This window comes from Suricata suricatta, chromosome 3 (assembly GCF_006229205.1).
Source record: "Suricata suricatta isolate VVHF042 chromosome 3, meerkat_22Aug2017_6uvM2_HiC, whole genome shotgun sequence".
In the NCBI taxonomy this organism is placed as follows: domain Eukaryota; kingdom Metazoa; phylum Chordata; class Mammalia; order Carnivora; family Herpestidae; genus Suricata; species Suricata suricatta.
In genome coordinates, this window is record NC_043702.1 from 100,205,809 (window position 1) to 100,230,814 (window position 25,006).

General features: G+C 42.1%; 1 protein-coding gene across 6 annotated transcripts in view; it reads right to left on the reverse strand.

Annotated features, from left to right (window-relative positions):
* CLASP1 (cytoplasmic linker associated protein 1) overlaps positions 1-23,579 on the reverse strand; it is a 263,630-nt gene extending 240,051 nt beyond the window's left edge. For all 6 annotated transcript variants that reach the window (XM_029934726.1, XM_029934725.1, XM_029934723.1 and 3 more), the window contains exon 1: positions 23,490-23,579. The gene's annotated coding sequence lies outside the window, so the exon portion shown is untranslated. The remainder of the gene's footprint in view (positions 1-23,489) is intronic.
* Between the last annotated feature and the right edge of the window lie 1,427 nt (positions 23,580-25,006).

A 25,006-nucleotide genomic window follows, 5' to 3' on the forward strand; every position in this document is an offset into this window, starting at 1 on the left:
CATAATTTGAGAGAGAGCACGAGTAGGGGAGGGGCTGAGAGAGAGGGACAGAAAATCCAAAGCAGGCTCCCCGCTGTCAGCACAGAGCCCCAATGCAGGGCTCTAACTCACAAACCATGGGATCATGACTGGGATCCGAACCTAAGACCTGGATGCTTAAGCAACTGAGCCCCCCAGGGGCCCCACCACAAGCAGTATATGAGGGTTCCACTTTCCCTACATCTTCAGCAGCACTTACTGTCTATTTATTACAGTCATCTGTGAGGGGGTGGCACGGCGGTCCACCGTGGTTTTGCCTTGCATTTCCCTGAAGACCAAGGATATTGAACTCCTTTCCATGGGCGTGGCCACTTAGACATCTTCTTTGGCAAAATGCTTAATCAAACCTTTTGCTTATCTTTTAACTGGGTTATTTGTCTTTTTCCTGCTGACTCTAAGAGTTTTTTATATGTTGTGAATAAAGCTCCTGTATCATATATGCGATTTCCAAGTATTTTCTCTCATTCTGTGGCTTCTGCTTTCACTTTCTTGATGGGTGTCATTTGAAACATAAAGTTCTCATTTTTGATGAAGTTCATTTTATGTTTTGTTCTTTTGTTGCTTATATTTTAGATACCATACCAAAGAAATCATTGTCTATTTTACCACAATAAAATATGAAAGAAACTATTGCATCATGCGAGGTCATAAAGATTTACATCTATGCTTCAGCTCTTACATTTAGGTCTAGAAATATTTCTAAATTCATTTATACATACAAGTGAGGAAAGGGTCCAAATTCATTCTTTTGCATGTGGATATCCACTTGTCCAAGCATCACTTGTTGAAAAGACCATTCTTTCCCCCACTGAATTGTCTTAACACCTTCACTGAAAATCAATGGACTATAAAATAAATGTAAGGTTTTACATCTGGACTTACATTCTACTCCACTGATGTATATGCTTATTCTTATATCAGTGCCAGACTGTTGTGATGACTGTAGTTTTGTAGTAAGTTATGAAAGTCTTCCAAATTTGTTCTTTTTCAAGATCATTTTGGCTATTCTGGGTCCCTTGTACATCCATATGAGTTTTAACATCAGCCTGTCAATTTCTACAAAACAGGCAGCTAGGATTTTGAGTGAGTGTACCAAATCTGTACAGCTATTTGGGGAATATTGCCATCTGTAACATTATTAGATAATCTGATCCATGAACATAAGATATCTTTCCATGTGTTTATTTTAATTTTTTATGTTTATTTATTTTGAGATAGAGAGGGAGAGAGAGCACTAGCAAGAGAGGAGCAGAGAGGGAGAAACAGAATCCCAAGCAGGCTCTGCACTGGCAGTGCGGGGCTCAAACTCACAAACCGTAAGATCATGACCTGAGCCAAAATCAAGAGTCAAACGCTTTCCCAACTGAGCCACCCAAGTGCCCCTTTCCATTTATTTAGATCTTTAATTTCTTTCAATGATGTTTTATAGTTTTCAGAGTATAAGTTTTACACTTTTTTGTTAACTTTATTCTAAGTTTTTTTTTAATTCATTCTGTAGCTATTGTGAATGGGATTCTTAGTTTCGTTTTTGGACTACTCACTACAAGTGTACAGGAATACAACTGATTTTTGTTTATTGATCTTATATCCTGCAACCTTACTGAACTCCTTTATTAGTTCTAACAGTTCTACAGTAGAGTCCCTAGAACACTCCACATACAAGATCATGTCATCTGCAGATACAGTCTTACTTCTTTTCCCATCTGGATGTATCTTCCTGTTCTTGTCTAACGGACCTGGATGGAGCCTCCAGTACAATGCTGACGGGAAGGGGCATAAAGCGATAGCATCTCCTTGGTCCTCACCTCGAGGAGTCTGCACTCAGTCTCTCACCACTATGGCATTAGCTAGGGATATATGGCCTTTATCACATTAAGGAAGTTCTTCTATTCCTAGTTTGTTGAGGATTTTTATCACAAAGGTGTTGGGTTTTTGTCAAATTCTTTTCCTTCAGCTTTTGAGAAGAGAATGTGGTTTGTACCCTTTATTCTATTAGTATGGCATATTACATTCACTTTCAGCTATTAGACTAACCTTGTATTTTTCTTTAATTTTTTAAAAAATTTTCTTTATGTTTATTTATTATTGATACAGAGAGAAACAGAGCACGAGTGGGGGAGGGGCAGAGAGAGAGGGAGAAACAGAAACTGAAACAGGCTCCAGGCTCTCAGCTGTCAGCACAAAGACAGACGCGGATTTCGAACCCACAAACTTTGAGACCATGACCTGAGCCAAAGTTGGACGCTCAACCAACTGAGCCACCCAGGCGCCCCATAGACCAACCTTGTATTTCTGATATAAATCCTACTTGGTCATACTGTATAATCCTTCTGATACAGTGCTGGATTCACTTTGCTAGTATTTTGCTGATTTTTTACGTCTATATTCATAAAAGATATCGGTCTGTAATTTTCTTGTGATGTCTTTGGATAGCTTTGGCTAACAGAGTAGTAACATGCTCAAAACATTCCATCTTCCTCTTTATTCTGAAAGAGTCTGTGAAGAATTTGCCTTTGGTAGCTATGGTAGAATCACCAAATGTGAAGTCATCTGAGCCTGGGCTCTTTGCTGTAGGTGTTTTTTGACTGTTAACCTCTACTTGTTATTGGTTTATTCAGACTGTCTAATCTTCTTCAGTCAACCAGAGTAGAGCCTTCTTAGGAATGCATAGTTTCATCTAAGCTAATTTGTTGGCATACAATTGTTCCCAGTATTGCCTTATAATCTTTTTTATTTCTGTGAGGACAGTAGCCATGTCTTCTCTTTCATCTCTGATTTTATTCATCTGAGTCTTGTCGCCATTTTCCTTGGTCAGTCCAGCTTCAGGTTTGTCAATTGTTTTTTTTTTTGAGAGAGAGAGAGAGAGCACATACCCGCTAGGAGAGTGGGGGTGGGGGGAAGAGAATCTTAAGCAGCTCCACGCCCAGCAAGGAGCCGGATGCAGGGCTTGATCTCAGAACCTGAGACCGTGAAATCAAGTGTAGGAGGCTTAACCAACTGAGCCACCCAGGTGTCCCAGGTTTCTCAATTTTATTGACATTTTTCAATTTTTGTTCTGTTGATTTTCACTGCTACTTTTCTCTATTTAATTTCTTTCCTTTTTTTTTTTAAAGAAAGAGAGGCAAACTAAGAAAGATTATTTATTTATTTTGAGAGAGAGAGAGAGAAAGAACACAAGCAGGGGAGGGGCAGAGAGAGAGAGAGACAGAAAGAGAAAATCCCAAACAGGCTCCACACTATGAGAATGGAGCCTGATACAGGGCTCCAACCCACAAACTGTGAGATCATGACCTGAGCCGAAATCCAAAGTCAGACGCTAAACAGACTGAACCACCTTGGCACCCTCTATTTCATTTATTTCTAATCAAGTCTTTTCTTTTTTTCTTCTGCTTACTTTGGGTTTAGTATGTTCTCTTACTAATCCCTTAAGATGGAAATTTTTGGTTGTTGTTTTTTTTAATGTTTTTTATTTATTTTTGAGAGACAGAAAGAAACAGCGTGAGCAGGGGAGGGGCAGAGAGAGAGGGAGATACAGAATCTGAGGACAGGCTCCAGGCTCTGAGCTGTCAGCACACAGCACGACGCAGGGCTTGAACCCACGAACCATGAGATTATGACCTGAGCCGAAGTCAGACGCTCAACTGACTGAGCCAACCCAGGCGCCCTGGAAGTTTTGGTTATTGATTAAAGATCCTTCTTTTGTAATAAAAGCATTTAAATATCCCTCTGAGCACTACTTTCACTGCATTCCCTAGATTAAGATACGTTGTTTTACTCTTGGCATGGAATATGCATAATAGGTTCTCAGTAAACATTCATTGTTGAACAATGAATGAGGGATAGTTTGGGGCTTTTTAAATTGGTGGTAAGACAGACATAAGATTTACTATTTTTACCACTTTTAAGTGTCCGGTGCAGTGGCATTAAGTACATTCACACTATTGTGCAGCCACTGCCACCATGGGATGGTGTGTTTTTGTTTTCAATCATCTCAGGATATGTTCTAATTGTCTTTGTAATTTCCTCTTTTATTTACTGATGAGTTAGGAGGGTATTGTTTAATTTCAACAAATTTGTGAATTTGTGGGTTTCTCTATTACTGATACCTAAATTCATTCTACTATGGTCAGAGAGAGAAATACTTTGTATGATTTCATCCTTTTAAATTTACTGAGTCTCATTTTATGGCATAATATATGATCTATCCTAGAGAATGTTCCACATGCACTTGAGAACAATGTATTATTGGGTGCAGAATTCTATATGTCTGCCCCTTACTGATTTAAGAGTCTGTCTGCACCTAGACCAGATTTAAGAAAAAAAATCTCCATGATCTAAATCTTAAATTTTTCATGGTATCCCTCACTTTTTATTCTGGCTACATATCCCATATTTACATATTTAAAAAATCAGGTCTCTTTTTAAAACTAAAAATCTCCGGTGTACCAGCTCAGTTGGTTGAGCAGGTCATAAACTCACAGATTGTGGGTTCGAGCCCCACATTGGACTCTGTGCTGACAGCTTAAAGCCTGGAGCCTGCTTCTGATTCTGTCTCTCTCTCTCTCTGCCCCTCCCCCACCCCTGTTTTGTTTCTCTCTCTCTCTCTCTTTCTCTCAAGATTAAATAAATATTTAAAAAGTAAAATAAAATAAAAATCTCAGTTCTAGTACTATATTAAGAATTAGTTTCTGAGAGCAAAACCTGTGAAAAAGGAGAGCCAAAAAGATTATTTGCATGCAAGATGTTTTTAAGAGGTTTCTAAACATGAAATCCCCAGACATAGGTGAGTAAGAGGAGGGGCAAGCATTTGATATGTCACTTGATAGCATGACAGCTGACATGGCCATCCCAAATTTCTCAAGGGAGCTGGGTTACACCCAGTTGAAAGAAGAAAACCCTATTAAGTACTGGTTATTCAATGTGAAGACAGAAGGTGTAAGAAGGCTTGGGATACAGAAGCAGGGAGAGTTTTTCCTGTTACTGCATAAAGTCAGCCCATAAAGAACACAGCAGCAGTGTAAAATGTGGCTGTCATTTCAGCAATGTAGAATAAGCAAGGCTACTTCACATCTGACACAGCACTTTCCAAGTGATTATACAAATGCTACTTTCCTTATCCAGCCACAACACCTCTGTGTATGACTGTTACTCTCACTACTTTACAGAAGAGGAATCAGATTCAGAAGCCAAGTAACTTCCAGGGTCACCCAGCAAGTACTAAACAGAATCAGGATGCGAACCTCAGCTTCTAACTCCAAATGCAGGACTACTTTCACCCAGTCACAGCTCCTGCTTCTCACTATAATACACATGGGTCTCTGCGTACTTTAGACACGTACATATATATACAATTTAGGAGGAAGATCCACAAAGGAAGAACATATCCACAGACTTATTTTTACCAAAGTAAGAGCACAAGAGCCTGAATCAAGAGAAGCAACAGGACACGGGCACAGCACCACGTACTAAGCAAGTGCTCCAACAAGAACAAACACAGTGGACGAACCATATGCATTCCCACAAGTAACCCTAGGAGAGTAATCAGCAATCTTTAGTTCGGTGGGTTTAGTATTTCCCGCAGATGCTGATGGCAAGCCAAGGGCATGATCCAAAAAGAGAGAAAAAAGGGTAATGTGTAACCACTGGGGGAAACTAGGTAAAAAATAAACAGAAACCATATTGTTCTTTCAACTTCTTGTGAATCTATAATAATTTGAAAATGTAAAGAAAGAAAAGTTACACACAATGTGGCCAGGCTCGTGGCGCTAGATTCCTAAATTCACTAAATACCCCTTATGCAAGCCAATCTGCCAGGCTCTGCCTTCAGCAAGCTCCAGGTTCACCGGGGAAAGAAAGACAAGTGAGCAATCTATTCTAACACAGAATATCAAAGTGCTTTCCTCGAAGACTATCTACTTTTATGGTAACTCCCCAGTAAACAGGGGGAAACGAAAGACTGCAACCATAAAACAAATATAAGGGCACAGCTCTGTCTTGTGCACTGGAATGAAAACACATGCTTTGCTTACGCACACCCTCCAAATCATTACCTTGCTTCCATTCCCGGCTCCAGCAAGATTCATACTGAAGACACAGAATCTGATCGCCTGGGAAATTTCACACAGTCACACACTCCTTCAATGATAAGGAGTCTTGTACTAGCTGAAGATAGAGAACGCAACTGAGGGCTTTGGAGATTCATTTACTCATTGACAAATCAGATGGTAGTAGCTTCATATCTTTTCAATGCAGTAAAATGAAGTGGCAAAGAAAGATAATTTGGAACATCAACCAAGCAATGACAAAGACTACTGAAAAGCCTCATATACTGCTTCCTACCCACTCCACTGAAACCATAGTTCAAGTACACAGACTTAAAATCTGTACTTTACAAACCTTACACATAAAGCTAGGGAAAATTCTCTACATTTCTCAGGCCAATTATAACAGAACACTGCTATTACTAAAATGACATTTTTACATTCGTATTTTATAGATTCAGGGGGAAAAATCCACAAGAAAAACATAAAAAGAGATCTGTGCATTAACCATGTTGGTATATACTGAATCGTACCTACAGATGCTCAGTTTACAAACTGAATTGCTTGTATTTTTCCAGTGTGACTTATTCCTACCCATCACTAACATGGTTTTCTCTAAAATATCAAAAGACGTAATCCTCCATTTAAACAAAAAGATCACTTGAGCATGTAACTAGATATAATCAAACACACACTTTAATATACTAATGAGAATAAAATCCCTAACTACCTAGGACAATTTGGAAACATCTATCAATAACCTTTAAATAGATGTTTTGACCCCACAAGTACAAATCAAGAATTCATGCAAGGAAATAATTTGTCAAGTACACTGATGTGGGTATACAAAGTTGTTCATTGTGGCTATTTATGCAAAACTTTTGTGGTTTTAAGATTTTATTTTTAAGTAATCTCTGTAGCCAACATGGGGCCGAACTCATAACCTCAGGGTCAAGAGTCACCTGCTCTATGAACTAAGCCAGCCAGGAACCCCCATGAAAATCTTTTTAAATGAAAATAACCTTAAATGTACAAGAATAAGGAATTGGGAAAGAAATTACCATATATCCAAACAGCATACCATGCAGTCACTCTATAGTAAAAATCTGTTCTTCGTGTCCTAGGAAAATATCTATGGTCAATTTAGTGAAAAAAAGCAAGCTAGAGGGGCACCAGGCTGGCGCAGTCAATAGAGCATGCGACTCTTGATCTCGGGATCAGGAGTTTAAGCCCCATGTTGGGTTTAGAGCTTACTTAAAAAAAAATTTATGGGGCACCTGCGTGGCTCAGTTGGATAAGCATCCAACTTCAGCTGAGGTCATGATCTCACGGTCCATGAGTTCAAGCCCCACATTGGGCTCTTTGCTGACAGCTCAGAGCTTGAAGCCTGTTTCAGATTCTGTGTGTCTCTCTCTGCTCCTCCCCAGCTCATGCTCTGTCTCTCTCTATCTCTCAAAAATGAATAAACATTAAAAATTTTTTAAATTTATTTTTAAACAAATTTTTAAAAATTAAAATATTTATTTATTTATTTTGAGAAAGAAAAAGAGAGCACATGTGGGAGAGAGGCAGAGAGCAACAAAGAGAAAATCCCAAACGGGCTCTCCTCTGTCAGCACAGAGCCCAATGTGGAGATCTGTGAGATCATGACCTGTGCAAAAGTCGGATGCTTAACTGACTGAGCCACCTGGCGCCCCCCCAAAAAATATTTTGTCAGGCAAGCTAGAAAGCAGCATGCTTATGACATCATGTTTGTTTACAAAATACAAAATAGTCCCTTACATTCTTCACACAGAGAAACATGGAGGGACACAGCATACCGAAATGTTAACACTCTTTTCTAAAGTGAAAATGTACTATTTACATAAGTTTAAAAGTACATGTTAAAGGAATAGTGGAACTAAAATAATAGTGGCATTACCTGCAGGACGATGCTCCAACACACTCACACATGTGTGCACAGAACGTCTAGAAGACCATCTAAGAAACCAGAAGCAGTGGCTGCCTCTGGGAACAGGGTGTGGGAAGATGTGGAGGAAAGGTAGAGAGACTTACATTTCACTCTCTAGCCGTGCACACATTTTGAACTTTCTGACCATGTACATGTTATCTAGTCAAAGGAAATATAATTTTAAAAAATTAAAAAGAACGACAATAATCTTTCTAGTTGACCAATATTTATACCATTAATATCAGAAAGCTGTCAAATTTAATTACAATCATGAAGCCACAGGCATCACCAGTTATTACAAGAGCAGACAACTACAGGTGTGCTGGCTGGCTCAGCTGGTAAGACTGCTCTCAGGGTCAGGAGTTCAATCCCTGCATAGAGCTTACTTAAAAAAAAACAAAACTGAGGGGTGCCTGGGATGGCTCGGCTCAGTTGCTTGAGTGTCTGATTTCAGCTCAGGTCAAAATCTCACAGTTCATGGGATCGAATGTGGAGCCTGCTTGGGGATTCTCTCTTCCCCATTTTCCTTCTCTCTCAAAAACAAAACGAACTGAAACTATAAAAAAGGGCAGTTACTCAGCAACTTGCCCATCCATCTTTTGTACTCCTCTCTAGAAGGCATCCTTGGTAACATGTGTAAGGAAACAAAGCCAATTTCTGAACCTAATCCAGCCATGTAATCTTTGCAAGGTCAAAGACAGGGCACTCCTGAGGGGCTCAGTGGGCTAACCGTCCGACTTGGGCTCAGGTCATGATCTCACAGTTTGTGGGTTCCAGCCCCAGCTCTGAGCCTGGAGCCTTTTTCAGATTCTGTCTCCTCCTCTTTTGGCCCCTCCCATGCTCATGCTCTGTCTTGGTCTCTCAATAATAAATAAAAATGTTAAAAAAATAATAATAAAAACTTAAAAAAAAACAAAAACAAACAAGTAATGAGAATGAGTGTTGGACTGTTTTCTCCTCACTGAATGACAGCCACATTTTAAATGAAAAATGACTTATGACAAAGCAGGGTCATACACATTTACAAAATTATATTTTTTCGTGTATTATTAACTACAGGAACTCTCATACCGCAGGCTAAGTTTTGTTAAAACCTCTACGATGGATAGTTTACCAATATCTCTCAAAATTGTAAAGGTCCATGAATTTCAACCCAAAATGTCAACATACAGGAATTTATTCATACATGTGCAAAAGAAGTTACAGGATCAATCTTTCTAGCATCGTTTATAAAAGCAAAAGACTAGAAAAAACTAAATGTTCCTCAATAGACGGCTAGGGAAATTGTGGCATACTATACAGCCACACTCTTCATTTTTTAAAAAAAAGGGAAGACTTTCTTGTACTCACAGAGAATGATTTTTAAGATTATTACATAAAGCTTAAAAAAAAAAAAGGCACAATACAGGGCAGTCTGTAGCAGGCTGCCACCTGCACAGAAAAGCAGGAGAGGAAGGTGTGTCTGTACATATGCGTTTTCTTCTCACGTATAATTAGTAACACTGTTGCTTCCAGGGAAGGGAACTAAGTGGGTGGCAAACAAGAGAGGAGGAAAACTTCATTTATAAACCACGTGTACATAGTACCTGCTCAAAAAATAAATGTTATAATAAAAAAAGTTAATGCATTTAACTAGCAGTTCTATTTCTCCTGCTTAGGTAATTTAAACAAGATGGAAAAAATCTTCACACAGCTACAAGAAATTTAAACTTGCTCATAATAAAAAGGAACACTGAGGCGCCTGGCTGGTTCAGCTCCTAGAATGTGCAATGTTTGATCTCGGGGCTGTGAGTTCGGGCCCTACAGTGCATGTAAAGACTACTTAAAAATAAAATCTTGAGGCTCCTGGGTGGCTTAGTTGGTTAAGCATCCAACTTCGCCTCAGGTCATGATCTCACGGTTTGTGGGTTCAAGCCCACGTCAGGCTCTGTGCTGACACCTCAGAGCCTGAAGCCTACTTCAGACTCTGGGTCTCCCTCTCTCTCTGACCCTCCCCTGCTCATGCTGTCTCTTTCTCTCTCTCTCTCTCTCTCTCTCAAAAACAAATAAAACATTAAAAAAAAATTTTAATAAAATCTTTACAAATAAAAGGGGGAACATAGACTCTTCCCTAGGCATCTTTAAAACAAAAAAAAAATTACAGCCAATAATGCATGCGATAGGTTGTGACTAAGACAAAATTAACATATTTTTAATAATGTCGTCACTCTCGAGAAGCAAGCTCAAGAACAACCAATTTCCCAAAAGCACAATGTGTGAGCCCCAGAACTCCAAGATCGTATGGCTGGTCAGTTGATGGTTCAAGACCTGGAAATAGTCCTGACTTTATGGAGACTTAGGGCTCTGGAAAGAGGCTCATGTTCAACAGCCTTCTCCGAGCAAGGGTGCTTTCTTGGCTCTTGCCTGTGGCCACTTCACAAAGTTAAGAGGGGCGCCTGGGTGGCTCAGTCGGTGAAGTGTCGGCTTCAGCTCAGGTCATGATCTCACAATTGTGGGTTCGAGCCCCACATCGGGCTCTGGGCTGACAGCTAGCTCAGAGCCTGGAGCCTGCTTCAGATTCTGTGTCTCCACTCTCTCTCTAACCCTCCCCTGCTCACGCTGTCTCTGTCTCTCAAAAATAAATAAAAAACATTAAAAAAAAATTTTTTTAAAAACAAAGTTAGACCACGGCATCAACATGGCCAAGAGTCAGAGTCTACACTCCACACTCGCAAACTGGGTCCCCAGGTCACACAGCTCTCATAAATGGGAGACAACAAACAGGCCCCCGAGGACCCAAGCAGGCATGCAGACCTTCGGGTTTGAACAGGGTGAGGACACAACTCTTCTCCTACCCCAGACTAGTAGCCCTTCCTGCAGTCTGCCCACAGTAGTGCCCTTAACCCAGGAATCCTAACGGTCTCCTTACTCATCTGACCTTCTCTTAGGAGTGGAGCTCTTTGGAAACAGGGCGAAAAACCTCTCAGGGGTGCCTGGGTGGCTCAGTCAGTTAAGCATTCATCATCAAGTCATGATCTCATGATTTGTGAATTCAAGCCCCATGTTGCACTCTGTGCTGACAGCTTAGAGCCTAGAGCCTGCTTTGTCTCTCTCTCCCTGCCCCTCCCCCGCTTGTGCTCACTCTCTCTCTCTCAAAAATAAATAAACGTTTAAAAAAAAGAGCCTCTCAGTCCTGTGGCACGATAGTTACGTGTGTTGAGTAAAGATTTGATCAAAGCAGAGTTTGTGCATTCTTTACTAATTACCCAAGATACACCCTGAAGAACTCTTTTGATTAAATAACAGCAGTTTTCACGAAGGCTCTGTTTGCAGAGCCTTTCTCATGAACATCTACCTATACCCTTTCTGCATCCCCTCCATTCACCCTACACCATCCCAAAAGAGTGACCAATCAAGTGACTGTAAGATGTTCTTCATCTTCCCCAGCTGTCATCCTTTTGAGATTCTGTAAAATCATTACTATCAACTGGGTTAAATATTGTTACTTTGCCCAAACAAATGTCCCTTTGGCAATTTCAGAAACCTCCTCCAATTTCGAAAAAGCAAGAGAGAACGGAAAATTTTTCCCATCGTGCTCACTTTAAGAATGCAGTCACAGTGGCAGTGGGGTGGCTCAGTCACTTGAGTGACCAACTTCTTGGTTTTGGCTCAAGTCGTGATCTCACAAGTTCATGAGATCGAGCCCCACATCAGGGTCTACGTGGGCAGTGCAAAGCCTGCTTAGGATTCTCTTTCTCTCTCTCTCTCTGCCCCTACTCTGCTTGTATTCTCTCTCTCAAAATAAACAAACAGACATAAAAATTTTTTAAAGTAAAAAATAAAACATCAGTCACAGGCCATCGGAAATTTACTTGGCATGCCAACAGTAAACACAATCAAAATGTGGCTAAAATACCATACCCATTAGCCCAAATTAATGCACAGAGGACAATGGGACACTGAGGACATTTGTTTTTAAAGAATCACTCCTCTCAGAAGGGGATCCCAAGTCTGAAGGGTGACATAGTAAATAACAAAAACACTTCTTGAATCAAATTTTATGCATAAAGATACCTCTGGCCTGACTTATGAGGAAGTTGGGTCCATCTCTGTGCATACAGATAAATGGCTGGCGAGTCAGATTCATACCAGGCCAACCTCCCCCAGGGCACTGAAAGGAAGTCTGCATCTCTCCTTCCTGCTCTCCCTGGAATAAGCCGTTACTCCAACTAAGGGGGTTCAAGCTCTCATTGAATCACTTCATTGGTTGACAACTACCCCGAAAGCATGTCCTGTCCATAACTGGATTTGTTCTGACCTCCCTGATGTTCTGTTGCTTGAAATTAGAAAATAAAAGAACAAAATAACTCCTTTTTTGTTTTCACTATTAATAAGGAACTGCTAAAATAAACAATGGAAGGATAACGAGTATCTCATGATGGAAGTGTTTGTATAACAAGATACTAAGTAATACCTAGATCTAAGAGTCAAAACCTAGTAGAAAACAAAGCACCAAAGGCCAACCTTCAAACGGAGCCTTCGGGTTCACGGACATCTGGATGGTAGATTAGAAAATGGACTCCTAAAGGAGGTCTGATCACTTAGGACAAGAAATGTTAGACCCTACTGAACACTAAAGGGTGTGATGGAGGGAAATGTGATAATACAAACCCAGAGAGAAAGATCAGATACTTCTGCACTAGTTACTTTTCGTGATTTCTAGGCAAAAGAGCTTTTTTATGATATTTAATATTTTTGTTGCAAAAATAATATACACTATCGTAAAAACTCCAAATAATTTAAAAAATTTTTCAAACTAAACATTTGTCAAAAATGCAAATCAACAGGCACCTGGCTTTGGCTCAGTTGGTTAAGCATCCAACTCTGGCTCAAGTCATAATCCCACAGTTCATGACTTCAAGCCCCACATTAGGCTCGCTGCTGTCAGCTTAGAGCCCCCTGCAGATCCTCTGTGCCCCTCTCGCTGCCCCTCCCCCACTCACACTCTTTCTCTCTCAAAACTGAATGAACATTTTTTTAAAAACTGTGTATCAAAATGGCTCAATCTAAATAAATAAATCAGCAAAAACTATAAAACTAGATATATAAAACTCACTAAAAGGAGAATTCCCAATATAAAACTTACCATAATCTTAAATAACAAGTTAAAAATTTTTCCAGTCATCCATGAAATGAACTCTGTATTATGCAACCTAACTGAAGTTTATCCAAATATTTATGTCACATACAAAAAAACTCCCAAGGCATTTTCAAGGCCTAGATGCTATATCAATCCTCCCATGTAGAAAAATTACTTAAAAGGTCCTGAATTAAAAATCTTGAAGAACCTTATAAATACTGATTACCTATCTTTTAAAAATTTTCCACAATTGGGGGCCTGGGTGGCTCAGTCACTTAAGCATCCAACTTCAGCTCAGGTCATGAATTCATGGTTCATGAGTTCAAGCCCCACGCTGGGCTCTGCGCTGGTGGTGTAGAGCCTGCTTGGGATTCCCCCCGCCGCCCCTCCCCCACTTTCGTGCTGTCTCTCAAAATAAATAAATAAACTTGAAAATTTTTTTAAAGAATTTTCCACAATTACCCAACTATATCCACAAAGATCTATATACAGCTTCACAATTCAGTCAATAAAAGATAAGGACATCACTTGCCCGTGACTGGACACTAGAATGATAGGGTGACAAGAGAGAACTGGACATGGGGAAACAAAAAATATATAATATACACCCAACCCTGAAGGTCCTCACAATTTATTTTGAAACACAAACCACTTAAAAGTAACTATAAAGGGGCACCTGGGTGCCTCAGTCGGTTAAGCATCCAACTTTGGCTCAGGTCATGATCTCAGGGTTCATTAATTCGAGCCCTGCATCGGGGTCTGTGCTGACAGCTCAGAGCCTGAAGCCTGCTTTGGATTCTGTGTCTCCCCCTGTCTCTACTCTCCCCCACTCACGCTCTGTCTCCCTCAAAGATAGATAAATATTAGGGGCACCTGGGCGGCTCAGTTAGTTAAGTGTCCGACTTCGGCTCAGGTCATGATCTCACAGCTTGTGAATTTGAGCCCCGTGTCAGGGTCTGTGCTGACAGCTCAGAACCTGGAGCATGCTTTAGATTGTGTGTGTCTCTCTCTCTGATCCTCCCCCGCTTATGCTTTGTCTACCTCTCAAAAATAAATAAACATTAAAAATAAAACAAAAATAAAATAAATAAACATTTTAAAAAATTTTAAGTAACTAGACAAAATTAAAAGGAAGAAAGGGAACTCACATTTATTAAGTGTCTCTCATATGTCAAATAGCAAAGCTGTAACACACACAAAATATCCATGTACCCTGTCTCAAAGGAAAAAAGCAGGGTAGGGGTAGGGGAGTAAGGATGAAGGCAGTGAAATCAAATACCTAAAGCAAAATATAAATGCCAGTGAGTGATACAGAAAATAAGTAATTAAAACATCTTCAACAAATGGTACTCGGACAACTGGATATCTACAGCAAAACAACGAAGTTGGATCCCTACCTTACACCACATTAAAAAAAAACTTAAAATGGATCAGCAGCCTAAATGTAAAAGCTCAAACTATCAACTTGTAAAAATAAGACATAGGAGTAAGTCTTCATGACCTCAAACTGGTAAAAGATTCTTAGCTATGACACCAAAAGCATAAGCAGCAAAAGAAACAATAGATTACTTGGATTCCATCAAAACTTGAAACCTTTGTGCATCAAAGAACATTATCAAGAAAACGTAAGGGCATATGGGTGACTCAGTCGGCTAAGCGTCCAACTTCAGCTCAGGTCATGATCTCATGGTCCATGGGTTCGAGCCCCAAAACAGGCTCTGTGCTGACAGTGTAGAGCCTGCTTTGGATTCTCTCTCTTCCTCTCTCTCTCTCTCTCTCAAGTCAATAAATAAACTTTAAAAAAAAAAAGGGGGGATGAAGAAACTGAAACCCTTGTACATTGCCATTGGCGGTATAAATGATACAGTCACTGTGGGAAATTTCAACGATTCCTCAAAAAGCTAAACACAGAATTACCACACAATCCAGTAATTCTAGTCCTAGGTATATACCCAAAAGAATTGAGAACAGAGACTCAAACAGAAATTTGTAATACACTGCAGTATTATTGACAATAGTCAAAAAGTGGAAACAACCCAAGTTCTATGAACAGATGAGTGGATAAACAAAATGTTACTATATACACACAACGGAGTATTATTCACCAAGCAGAAAAGAATAACACGAATGAACTTGAAAACATTATGCTAAGTGAATAAATCACTGGACAGATATGATACGACTCCACTTACATGAATTATCTAAAATAGGCAAGTCTGTAAAGATTGAAAGTAGATTCTAAATTACCAGGGACTGAGGAAGAGGGAGGAACAGGGGTTGATGGCTTCATGGTTACAGGGTTTCTGTTTGGGGTGATGGAAAGATTCGGAAGCTGACTCTGATGATGGTCGTACAATAGTGTGAATGTAACTAATGCCACAGAATTATAATCTTAAGAACAGTTAAAATGGCATATTACATGCTATATATATTTCAACCACAATAAAAAAGAAAAAGAAAAAAAAGGTTTCTATCATGTCTTTAGTGACCTGGACTGTCCAAGGGTAGATTTCAAATCAGGGACTCAAATCTGAAGGAGACTGTCTATCACCTGGTCCAGCCCTCATGGAAACCCTAGTGGGAAGCCTGCATCTCTGTGTCCTTGCTGACCAGTAAGGAGGCAACTCCAGATGCCACCAGATGCTGGGAACAGACTTTCTCCCAAGACATCCCACTGACCTTTCATGAATGAGGAAAAAAACAGAAATAAATGGAAAGGAAGATGAGGCCTCTAAGAACCAAACTCGGCCACTTTCCAGCTGCATGACTGTGGACAAATTATTCAACTTTTCAAAACCTCAGCTTCCTCTCCCTATCAAAGGAAAATAGCATCTGTCTTTAAATGCTGCTGTAAGGGTGCCTGGGTGGCTCGGACGGTAAGCATCCGACTCCAGCCCAGGTCATGATCTCACGGTTCTGGAGCTTGAGCCCCACATGGGTCTCTCCGCTGTCAGTGCAGACAGAGCCTGCTTCGGACCCTCTGTCCCCATCTCTCTCTCTCTGCTTGCTCTATCTCTCTCTCAAAACAAATAAACTTTAAACAATTTAAATAACAATAAATTTTGCTATAAAAAATGGCAAAGGCATACCTACAAAAGGTTGGGTGTTCAGCCCATGGTGGCCATTGCCATTGTGATGCTAGGTCTACCTGCCGTCCTGGGGCCAGCCAAAGGCTGAGCAGGACACGGCGTGGGTCTGGAGGGCTCCGGTACTTATCAGAACTGAAATAAAACACAGCCACCAGCACCACAAGAAGACTTCAGAGAAGGAGCTGTTTTTATTCAGTTCAACTACTCTTAGAAAGACTGGCTGATTGTTCCCAGAATGAACCGAGCTACTCTACATCAGGAAGGCCACTGCGACACAGTTCATTCTCTCTGTACAGCAGGCCTCTGTTAGCATGTCTGAGCGACCGTTCATGACAGGGTCTGCCGCTACCCACGGGAAAGACACACTGCGGAGACACCGAGCAAAAAGATGAGCTGGAGGGTAGTCCCGAGGTAGCCGTCAAACTCTGGTGGCTTCCGAGCCACCTGGGAAATCTGCCCCCACCACCAGACATTCTGATTGCCAAATATTTCAGGCAGGGCCCTTGAGCATGTGTGCGTGCGCAGACACACCACCCAAAATGCTTGAAAGGAGGCCACAAAAATGTAATAGGATTACATTCTGATGTTGACAAATAGGCTATTCTGTCCCACAAAGCAAAGGCTGCATTTTCCTCCACATCTATCTGGAAATGCCATAGCTTTAGCCACCAGGACCGGAGTGAAAACCAGGCAAGTAAGACAGAGCACCAATACAAATCGCATAGTTGGTTCATATAAAATCCCATCATTATTCCTTACTGTTTAAAAATAAATGGAAAATAAAAATAATGTACCGATCCACATCTCTCACAGTTACAAAAAATACATTTAAAATATATTGCCAGAAGTTGGCAAAATTTTTGTGAAATTGATACATTCTTAGGGGGCTGGGAAAACTACTAACTGATACCACCTTCTGGCCCGCAATCAGGCAGCAGGTATCAAAAGTCACCCAATAATCTCACTTTATCTCGAGGAAACACCACCAAAGAAGCAAACTATGTGCAAAAAGACAGTCACCACTATAGTGTATATAACTTAAAGAAAGGGGGTGTGCCCGGCTGGCTCAGTCAGAAGAGCATGCGACTCTTGATCTCAGGGCCGTGAGTTGGAGCCCCAAGTTGGGTATAGAGAGTACTTAAATAAATAAGTAAACTTAAAAAAAAGATACCTACACGTCAAGGATCCCAGTTTACCAAAATTCGCCATATCGACTCAAATATGACAAAGCTACAAGGATGCCTGGGTGGCTTAGTGGGTTAAGGGTCCGACTTTAGCTCAGGTCATAATCTCATGGTTTGTTGAATTCGAGCCCTGTGTCAGGCTCTGTGCTGGCAGCTCAGAGCCTGGAGCCTGCTTCAGATTCTGGGTCTCCCTCTCTCTCTCTCTGCCTCTCCCCTGCTCACGTCCTCTCTCTCAAAAATAAATAAACATTAAAAATTTTTTAAAAATATTGCAAAGCTGTTAAAAAATTTAAGTGATACATGTCATTACACAGAAAGTATTCACAAAACATGCAAAACCTAACATTACTTACTGAAAAGCACACACATAAGGACAGCCTCAAAGAGTGACACATTAAGAAATAATAGCTTGTGTTAGGACGGTTTGATGTGGCTTTTCCCCTCTGGTCCCTCAAGTTTCTGTGCTATTGCTATGTTATTGTAATAAGACTATAAATAAATTTAACTGATTCCGCTTGGAAAGTTAACAGGGTAACACTTCCAAAGACAAGTGGAAGGTGGATTCAGCTATCCCGAGTAAACATAAACTCACCCAAATGTGCCAGAGTAAAAGAGAACCACAAGGCCAGTTTGGTATATTTTCCACAAAAAGATCACTCTTCCCAGATACATGTTTAACTATTAAACCTTGAATTTACATTTTTATTTTAAACGCAAGTATAAACACACTAAAACACAGGAGGAAATCTGGTTTGGCAGCTTACTGCCACGGCGAAAAGATCAGAAGATTTCATGAGCCATGACTTCAATAAGCCAACAAAGTGCTGTAGCTAAGAGGCAGCTGACAGGAAAGGACCATCTAAGTTGAGAAACGGAAGGTCCTGCTCTCACCCCACTCGATCTGAGACTGGGATTTAACTTGCAGGTCTTAGTTTCCCGCTTGTAAACAGATAGGCCAGTGATGTTATCTACCTCACAGGACTCTGAAGGGAGCAAAAAAGATTATGAATGTACACGTGCTTTGAAAATCGGGGGTTTTTTTCCCTTAAATCTGGCCATTACTTATTATTATGAAGACACTCCCATACACAAAGCTACCAAAACGGGTAACAGTGTTTAGAAGGATCCATTTCACACTGAGGAATGAATATGCCTCCTACGAGGCCCAGGTCTGGGGCCAAGCCCTTCCCTTATCTGCACCGCTTGTATCTTTCAGGAGCATCTATTCACCTATTACTTGGTGATTTTTTTCATTTGTAAAAGCAAATGCAATCACTGACAAGATTAACATAAAGTGCAAGGTTCTCATTAGGGTTTGTTTTTTTTAAGACTCACCCAAGGATGGTTAGAACTGTGGCTACCCTGGCCTCACAGACCTAACCGACCAAAAATCTCTGGGTGGACAGGAAATAAATAAGGTCAGACCATTTCTCTTTTAACAAGCTCCTCAAAAGATTCTGATGACTTGATTATTGCTATGTGTGCTACGTTGTTAGTAATATTATTAACTCCTACCACAGATATGCAGTGAGAATACCACATCTATATACCATATGCTAATCAGTATTCTCAGCACTTGACATATCTACATAAGGCCCTGTAAGTAGATGCTACTTTTAACATTGCCCTCCCCTGACCCATTTTATGGATGAAATCATTAAAATATGAAGAGGTGATGTAACAGGTCCATGGCCCAAAGTCATAGGGCTAGCTAGTGCCATGGCCAAAAAGTACAACCAAGTGTGAACCCTTGATACAGTTTCCTAACCTAAGATGCTCTGGTCAGGTCACAGCAAGCTGTTTCATTTCAGACACTGCATTTAAAGGACACTAACAGGGGCGCCTGGGTAGCTCTCTCAGTTAATGGATCAACTCTTGATTTCAGCTCAGGTCATGATCTGGAGGTTTGCGAGATGGGAGCCCCACCTCAGGCGCTGATAGGGCAGAACTGCTTGGGATTCTCTGTCTCCCTCTCTTTCTCTCTGCCTCTGCCCCTCCCCCGCTCGCTTCTCACACTCTCTCTCTCAAAATAAGTAAATAAACTTTTTTTTTAATGTTTATTTTTGAGAGAGAAAGAGAGACAGCGTGAGCAGGGGAGGGTCAGGGAGAAAAGGGGACACACAGAACTTGAAGGCAGGCTCCAGGCTGAGCTAGCTGTCAGCACAGAGCCTGATGCAGGGCTCGAACCCAGGAACCACAAGATCATGACCTAAGCCGAAGCCAGGCACTCAACCAACTGAGCCACTCAGGCGCCCCTAAATAAACTTTAAAAAAATAAAGAAAGAACACTAACAAAACAGAATTGCCTAAAGAAAGGATGGGGAAATCTGATTAAACCATGAGGGGACAGGGCACCTGGCTGACTCAGTCCTTAGAGCATGAGACTCTTGATCTAGGTAGGGGCTGTGACTTCCAGCCCCACACTGGATGTAGAGATACTTTAAAAAAATAAAACCTTAAAAGAAAAAAAAAACACACTGGGACAAATGATCTAGGGCAAGGCCGTTCACTCACAGCCTAAGTGGCATCAATTTGTAAGATTCTGTCTGTCTCCTTTATTAGACTGTGAGCACTTGAAACGTGGGGACCATATCATCTTTTGAACTGTATCGTCGTGGTACCTAACTAATGAAAGGGTTTAATAAATTAATTCATCAATAAATTTAGAAAAGGCTTGGTGACTGTCCTAGGAAATGAAAAGCTACTCTGTGTATTATGTGAAGAAACACTTAATGCCTATTGCTCATTCAGGGTTATACCCAAGAAAAACAGGTAACAGGGACAGATTCTGGTACAGTCTCAACTAGCTTTCTAGCGACCCAGACCTGCCCAGGAACAGAAAAGCAGATCTGCAGGGTGAGACCGAGGACCAGAATACAGTAGACAAAAGGTAGAATGGTCAATGGAGTCTCTAAGATCTCTCTCTCCCCAAACTCAAATTCTACTATTCTAAGTTATTCTTTCATATTTCATAGATTTCCCTAGTTCAGTACAGAGGACACCACAGTGTTCTACACACTCCCAGTGCCCTCAAGGACCTGGAGGAAAGTAAAAGCACAGGTGTAAATCTTCCAGAGAGGAAGGTAGCAGATATGATAGGAATCAGCAATGAATGAGATTTCCAGGCAGGAAACAAGAGGGAAGCGAACACAGGCATTAGGAAAGAAGGGCCATCATCTGAGCCACATCTTCAGGGCCCCAGGGGGTGAGGCGGGGTGGTGTTGGATTGGGGCTGCCACATTCAGTATGGCGGTAATGGTCTGAGCACAGAGGAGGCAGGAAAGCCCTGGAGTGATGAGGACCCACCAGAAATAATCAGTAACCTCTGGAGCTGAAAAAGAAAAGGCCTTTTGAGGTCATTTAGTCAAACACACACATATTTTATGATTGTTGCCCTGCTTGCACTGGCTTAAGAAAGGTTCGTCTATGGGACGTCCAGGGGTCTTAGCCTATTGAGCATCTGACTTCGGCTCAGGTCATGATGTCACAGGTCGTGGGACCTAGCCGCGTGTAGGGCTCTGTGCTGACGGCTCAGAGCCTGGAGCCTGCTTTGGATTCGGTGTCTCCCTCTCTCTGTCCCTTCCCAACTCGTGCTCTGTCTCTCTCAAAAATAACAAACATTAAAAAAAAAAAAGGTTCATTTACTTTCTTATATTACATTTACAAACCAAAAACTCTATCATCAATAACTTGTTCTTTGCTTAGTTTTGTATGTTGTTTTTTAAGACTAATAGATCCTTCTCTTATTTCCTTCTTATTTCCTAGGAAATCTTAGACGATGCTGTTTTTCTTGTTAAAAACTGGCAGTTTTTAATAACTCAGCTCTGACCTAATATTTACAATCCCTTAAATAGGTGCTCACTTCAGCAGCACATATACAATCCCTTAAATAGTTATAGTATTTATCAATAGTACAAAATTAAAAGTATGCTCTAAAAACGATGATTTTATAGATAGAAGATTGTTAAGAAGAAAAGGAGCCTCAAAAATAAATTTAAGTCTCAGATCCAAGAAACTATCTGTCACTCAATTTCTCAATTGTGAGATGGAGCCACTCAAGAAAATAGAGTTAACAGACTACTGAAGCAAAAAAACCTAAATCCAAACCAACGAATGAAACAGAACACATATGAACAATAAACTTAATGTTCTTCTGGCCAATCATTTCTCAACATCCCTGTCAAACTATTTTAAGGATCTGAAATCTTGCTCTATAAAAAGTAAGTTCCCATCATCCGAACTACACTTAAGAGATTCTATCACAGTGGTTACTGAAGCATAAACACCAACCTTCAGATATTTGCTTCCCATTAGTACAAAAAATGCTTGCCTCTTTCACATAAAGTGGAGTCTGTGGCCAAAATCCTACTTACTGGGAGACCTAGGTTTTCAGTTCTAACACTATTTTAAGATGTAAGGTCAGTAAAGGTCTTTTCTCTACCACTTAGACTGTAACATGGAGATACCATATTTGACACCTCCCCCAGCAACTGCCACTTCAAAGGATTTCTGACTTTGGTTAACTTTAGTTGGGAAGATACAAAGCTAGGGCTGAAACTCTTTGGTAAAAATTAAAACTTTAAAAATCGAAATTAATGCTACATTATTAGCTGATACACTATGATTACAGAAACAGATTTGAGTTTTTTTTAAAAAAAGGTCCAATTACACGATTTTACAAAAACAAATAAGCCAACAACGGCTCACAAAAATTTAAATCTTTCTTGGCAAATGGAGAAAATAAATAATGTTCATTAACTCTGGGGCACTGTGGTTTTGTTTTTATTTATAATGTCTCTGCATCAATGTTAACTATTCTCCCACTCCCTTTATGAGCCAAAGGAGCCCAATGTCCAGGATCCCTCCTACCAAGAGCTCAGTAAATGTCACAAATAACAATAGTAATAAAAGCAGCAATCTCTAAAGCTAGAATTTATACCGGACTGTATAGCACCACAATAGGAGGACGGCACATGGCAGCCTGCAACTATTTCCCCCATCTGACTTCTGCATCACTGCCTCCCAAAGGACTAGGGAACCCGAATCTCTGACTGCCACATCTACAAATTAAAGTATCGAAATTAAAGAGCTCACAGGTTCCCCGAACGGTCAGTATTTAGTGATGGAACCCCGCAACAGAGAAATTCATCCAGATGCAACAAAACACGCTTCAAGGATCCATCTAGTTTTTTTTTAAAACCTTAGAAATAAACACAACTATTTTAATAACATTATGTAATAAGTTAGACTCTGGAAAACCCCATATTCATCTGAGCGGCTCGAAAAATGGAAAGCAAAATTCGATTAGCTCCATTGTACCCAACCAGGCTAACGTGCAAGATCACACACTCCTCTTCGTCAGAGCGGCTCTGCCAATACCAAAGAACAACAAAGGCAAGTTGAGGAGGCTGCACAAGGCTGAACTCAGCACTTGTCCGCTTTGCCAGCTTCGGAAAGAAGCTCTGTGCGGGCCCAAGGGACCAAGGGACCCTCTGCATCCCGTCGGGTCCCCGGCTCGGCTCGGCGCCGCTCGCTCAGCTTTTGTCTGGCCCGGCTGGGAGCCCCGGCCGCCCGCCTCCCCGGCACCCCTTCCCTCTGGATCTTTCTCCACACCCATCACTCGCCGATGACTAGTTGTTATGGGTTTCTCTCTCGCGCCCCCTCCCCTCGCAATCCCGGGCTCTTTTCAAACGCGACTGGCTGTTCGCTGGCTTCTCCCACCGGGCCGGTAAGACTCGGGTCAGGAAGGGGGCCCGGGGTGGGGTCTGGGAGAGGAAAAGAGAGAGGGGCACACAAAGCCGGGCTGACCCCACACAGTCGCCCCCTCCTCCCTCTGCAAAGCAGCCTGGGATCAGCGAGCCTACCGGTGGGATAAACAACCCTCCCATCACGCTCCCCGCCCGGCTCCCACCTAAGGGCCGCCCCCTCCCCCCAAAGTGCACCTAAGAGCCGATGACAACGCTGGACATCGCCCTCACCCAGACCCGGCGTCTGCTACCGCAAGGCGAGGGGGCCAGGGCCTCGGAGGGCTGGGTCTAAATCTCCTCTCCCTAACTGGGTACTTACAGCCGTATTATTCGCTACTGTTGCCGCTGCGGACCAGACAGCCGCCGCCTTCTCCTCCACCCCAATGAGGTTAAGCGCTTGGTGCGGGGATTAAAAAAAAAAAAAAAAAAAAAAAAAAAAGCCGAGAGCGCCTGCGCAGTGCAGTCTCCCTTTTACCGCCACCGACCCGGCTGGACCATAGAGAGTGTAAACCGAGACCAGAGAGGCGGCTGCTCTCTATGGTAACGCCCCGCGCAGGCGCCAGCCGGCCGGTGCTAGGCTTCGTGAGCTGCAAGTCCCAGGAGCTTTTGCCTCCTTCGCGGACGTTAGTTAACCCAGATAGGCACCCATAGAATAAAGGTTCTTCAAGGGAAGGTCGGTGAAGATGTCGCTGGAGCCCCTGCGAAGTTGCGGCAAAATTCAGGCTAGGCCAGAAGGGTCGGATGTAGGGGCCACGGCGACAGGGCACCACAAAGCAGGGAGTGTAGTGAATAGAGCTGAGGGGGAGTCGCGAAAGCCTGGATAAAAGCCATCTGGCCGGGACTTCCTGCGGTCGGGGTCTAATACCTGAAGGAAACGGGCTTTCACTTCTGGGTTACGCGCGTCCCGCCCGACTATCGGGCGACTTAGATGAGGGGAATTGGGCCCTGCGACTTTCCGTACCGTAGCTTGCGTCGGTTCTCCCCTTTTCTACAAGGCGTGGACCCTTGAGCCGGAAGCACAACTTGTAAACGGTTCTTTGCGGTTCTTGGAGCGGAGTCGGCCCGTACAGGCCTCGGAGGCTGTAGAGATCGCCAGCCACAGCCCCTCTTTCCCTTGAGGGCCTGCACCAATAACGCCGCCTCTGTCTTCCCTCTTGCGTTACTTCGGGATGACTTGTGAGAGAAAACGTTTCGGAGGGTAGAAAGCTGTGCAGATTATAGGGCTGCCTTAGGATCCTGAAGGACCCGCTTTTGCCGCGTCGAACCCCTATGTTCGCAGGTAATTTGACACTGAGAGCTTTTGTGTAAAGTTAACACAGTCTCAACGATGAATCGCCCTTCGGGAGCGCGAGCGGACTTCCCTCCCATCTGGATGTCCAGTGCCTTGGGTTTTCACTGGGAGCTGTGGCATGCCGAGCTCCGAGGGGGTGGCGTGTTTTGTGATAGAAGAGGGGTGCGAGAGAACGGGGAGATGACGCCCCTGGAACTCAGGGCTTAAATTATTAGGGTCGGCGAGACTAAGCTACAGCAAGAAAGGCGTGCGTTCGCTCCTCTGCAGTGCGGGAAAGAGGGAGGACTGTGGTCTCTAGGTAGAAGTAAGCATGTCACGGATGATGTGACTCCTGTTTGGGTCTAGAAAAGGGAACGTCTTTGGGGGCGAAAGCACCACCGTTTGAAGATGAATGGGTGCTGACGAAAGCATTCCCGAAAGGAAACTCCCTGGAGCAGAGGCTGAAAAGGGAGTGTTTTACTGGGACTACAGCGAAGGCAACGGTCTAACTGAAAGGCGGTGGTGGGGAGAAGAGTGGAAAGTAAGGTTTGGAAAATAGGATGGGG